At 44.9% G+C, this 4405-nt stretch overlaps 1 pseudogene; it reads left to right on the forward strand.

Annotated features, from left to right (window-relative positions):
* Window positions 1-1814: 1814 nt before the first annotated feature.
* On the forward strand, window positions 1815-2848 carry LOC110295674 (annotated as a pseudogene).
* The last annotated feature ends 1557 nt before the right edge of the window (window positions 2849-4405 follow it).

Genomic DNA, 4405 nt, shown 5'->3' on the forward strand with positions numbered 1-4405 from the left:
GAAAAGGCAAGAAAGTAATCTTTCAACAAACTTAAAAGAAGATAGCCACACAGACATAATTCCACCTCTAACAACAAAAATAACAGGAAGTAACAATCACTTTTTCTTACTATCTCTTAACATCAATGGACTCAATTCCCCAAAAAAGACATAGACTTACTGGATATGTAAACAGGACCCAGCATTTTGCTCCATACAGGAAACACACCTCAGTGACAAAGGCAGACTCTACCTTAGAAAATTTTCCAATTTTCCAAGCAAATGGTCCCAAGAAGCAAGCTGGAGTAGCCATTCTAATATTGAATAAAATCAGCTCTCAACCAAAAGTTATCAAAAAAAGATGAGGACACTTCATACTAGTCAAAGGAAAAATCTATCAAGATGAACTCTCAATTCTGAACATCTATGCTCCAAATGCAAGGGCACCAACATTCATAAAAGAAACTTTACTAAAGNTCAAAGCACACATTGCACCCCACACAATAATAGTGGGAGACCAACACCCCAGTCAGCAATGGACAGATCATGGAAACAGAGATACAGTGAAACTAACAGCAGTTATGAACCAAATGAACCTAACAGATATTTATAGAGCATTTCATCCTAAAGCAAGCAAACAAACAAACAAACAAACCTTCTTCTCAGCACCTCACGGTAACTCCTCCAAAATTAACCATACAATTGGTCACAAAACAGGCCTCAACAGATACAAGATTGAAATAATCCCATGTACCCTATCAGATCACCACAGACTAAGTCTGGTCTTAAATACCAACAAAACCAAAAAACAAAAACAACAACAACAACAAAAAAAAAAAAACCCGGAAAGCACACATACACATGGGAGCTGAACAATGCTCTACTCAATGATAACTTGGTCAAGGAAGAATTTAAAAAAAAAAAAAAAAACACCAATTCTAGATGCCAGTACGATATGAGCCAGATAGTCCTTAGAAGCCAGACCCTGGGCCAGAATCTTCTGAAGCTCTTGAGAACATCCCTCGAGTCTGTGAGGAAGTGGGAGCCTCTATTCTTCTGTGGTAGTAGGAAGGTNCTAGGTCCTAAGGGACCTTTAAACTGCTTTCAGGTTTCCTAGCTGAGGTATCACAGAGTCTCTGTGTCATATATGGAAGACTCTATCATGTGGGTAAACCCAAAGAAGAAAAAGAATTTCTCTTCTTACCTCTTCACTAAAATTAAAATTCACTGAGAATTATGACCACCTTCCTAACTCCACCTAGGGCTATTAGGTCTGAAGGTGCTGTTTCCTACAGGCAAGAGACAGGGTGAGACTACCTGGAGTGGAAGGTGACTCAGAGATGCCCAGCACCTTTCCCTGAACTACAGAAAGACTACAGGGGAGCCGGGCAAGGATGGCCCCCTTTCCTCTATTCAAATCTCCCTCATTTAACCATTCCCTCCACGGGGACTCAGGAGGAAGTTTGGAGGGATCCCTGACCCAGTTATCCAGCATGCTATCCCAGAGTTTGTAGTCCCATGACCATCTTGATTGCAGACCAGGTCACTAAGATGCAATTGCTATTGAAAAGCTGTCCCCCTGTGATGCCCTCTCTCTGATTACTAGGGAGACACATTGCTCACCTCCCTAANTCTGTATGGAGGACACATCTAAGCCCTTCTGGCATGTTCACACAGTCTATGCCACCATGCCAGAAGCCAGCCAGCCAGTCAACTTAGGAACCACGACTGGGGGAGTGAAGATATTTATAGGAAAAGCAGAAAGAAGATGCAAGAGACAATTATGAGAGGGCTGCTGGTCAATACCATGCCAGCAATGAGTGTATTTTCTCAGTGTCTTTTAAAGGCAAGCAACACAAAGCATGAACAATTTCAGGAAGTTATACAATGACCACAAATGCATATACAGCAAGTTTATGATACACAGTATCCATGATTGACTAAGGCCATTTCATTTGGGCTTGGACAGTCTCTCAAGGACACATGTGTAAGCAGATGAACTTGGAAGGATATAAAGCATGCCTTAACTAAAAACAAAGATGTCAGCAGACAGGATGACAAACCTGTGCAAAGGAGACATTTCAGTGGTCAAACTGGCCTTCCATGTACCCACACTGACCTGTGTGTATGTAAAACTTCTCAGGAACAGGAAGTACACCTCCTTTATCAGTAGCAAAGTCAACATTATGAAATTCCTTACCAATCCTAACGTTATCAAGCTGTTTCACATGGTCCAGAGGAGAATAACCACCTACCTGGTGATGGAGCAAGCCTCGTGATGGAGCAAGCCTCTAGGGAGAGCTATTAGACTCCATACATGAATGGGGGTCTTTAGAGGCGAGTTAGGCTCAAAGGATGTTTACCCAGATACAACACATGGTGCAATACTGTCATGACAATCACATTGTCCATAGAGACATAAAGGCCAGCAACATTTTGATTGACTGCAAGGGGCTGTACAATTCTGCCCTGGTTGTTAAAGTGATTCCTAGGCAGAAGCAGGTGGATTTCTATGGCATGCTGCCCTGCTGTGCCCTGGAAATCCTACATGTGGAAGAATGTGAAGGTTTCCCAGCCCATATCTAGAGTTTAGGCACCCTCATCTTCCTCATGGTAGCCAGGCGCTTTCCTTTCCAAGGCAGGACTTTTATAGAGGTGAGGACAGATCACCTCAAGCTTCAGTATTCCTCCTAATCTTTCCACTAATATTTTCAAAGACATCTTCAAAATGACGATGATTAATCCCATCATGAGGCCCACCATACACATCATCACGAGGCNCCCCATGAACAGGGACAGTGAAGCAGGTTTACCACCTACTTCCACACAGAGTTTCCCAGGAACTAGAGCCCCATTATCAGGACCATGAGAGCCATGGGGTATAAGCATGAAGAAATAAAGTGAGAGAGCAAAAATTCAATGAGGTGATTGCAACCTACCTGATTCTACAACAGCAGTCACCCACGGGAGACTATTCCCACTACTAAATGAAGACCTTGAAATGCATGCAGCCAGGCCTGGAAGACCTTCACACCTCTGCGTCCTAAAGAAAGCATCTGAGACTCTTCACTCTATACATTTTCCTCACATTCCTCTAAGCTAAAGGAGGAGGAGGATAAGAATCACCAGCAGGGAGGCAGAAGACATGCTGTGTGCTGCTAGCCAAGCAGGATCACCATCCATATCTATTCCACATGGACCAACCTGTGGCTGATTCCCTCATGAGCAACAGACTGGAAATCAGTGAGAATTTCGCTCAGTCCAAACTCGTCTTCTATGGTAGCCTGACCGAACCTGTCCTGTCTCAGTTTCTATATACTTCCTCTTCTAGACCAGACAATGAAGCCATGATTGACACAGAAATATGTCCTGCAGGCCCCAAAAGGAGTTCTGGAGATCCCTACAGATAGCTAGGAGTGTAACCTTCACAGGCACTTCCACTTGTATACTTTTGAGAAAGAAAACCTCACACAGGTAAAGACCTTCATCTAGAAAGAGGTCTTAAATAGGAATAGGCCATCATTCAGGATATGGCCAATATTCAGGAAATGCCCACCATTCAGGAAGAGACCACTACTAATGGCCAGCCTCAGAATGCAGGTCCAGCTTCCCCTGGTAACCAGCATCGACACTGTGAGGGGATGATGAAGACAATCATAAACTGCCTCAGAAACCTGTGCTGCTGCCTGCCACTACCAAAGAGAAGTCAAGCCTACTGTAAGAACCTGAGCCCAAGGAAANGGGATCGTGGAGTCACCCACAGGACCAGGTCCTCATTCATTTCATCCATACACCCCTTTGTCCTTTGTGACAAATGATGAGTGTGCCCACTTCTGGCACACTCAGGAACTTAACATTGTGTCACTTCAAAAACACCAATTCCATAGAAACCCCTGAAGGGAAACCTCAAGCTGGTTGAACCAGGAGTGAACTACAGAGGTGCTGATCAAAGCAAGGAGAAGTGAGGGTGGGGCCTGGGCCAAAGGAAGCAGAGAGTCCTTGGAGAACCAGTGGAGTGCTATGGCCCTGCAGGGCCAGCCAAGCAAGCCCTGTGTATTTCAAAGGCACGAAAGGCCTCTGTACTATGACTTTCTGTTTTGAACTCCTGAAGAGGATCATCCCCAGCTCCATAGCTTGTGAACCATGTGCTGGTGAATTGCACTGGCTGTGAACTAGACAGCCCTTCAGAGGATCCAGGCCAGATGTTCAGCAGCAAGTGTCACTGGCCCCTTCTGCACAAGAAAAGCTGTCCACCCCAGCACAGNTCTGTCCAGGTAAAATCCCAGGCAGGAAGGGCTGGTGCTCACTGGGTCTTGCTCAGAGGAGAGGGCTAAGATGCAAAAGTGCCCTAAAGCTGTATGTGGAACAGTAGCCCATCCCCTCTCCCCCAGCCTAGGCAAACAGGGAGCAAAGGACAGTCACACAC

The sequence above is a fragment of the Mus caroli genome, chromosome 6, assembly GCF_900094665.2.
Source record: "Mus caroli chromosome 6, CAROLI_EIJ_v1.1, whole genome shotgun sequence".
In the NCBI taxonomy this organism is placed as follows: domain Eukaryota; kingdom Metazoa; phylum Chordata; class Mammalia; order Rodentia; family Muridae; genus Mus; species Mus caroli.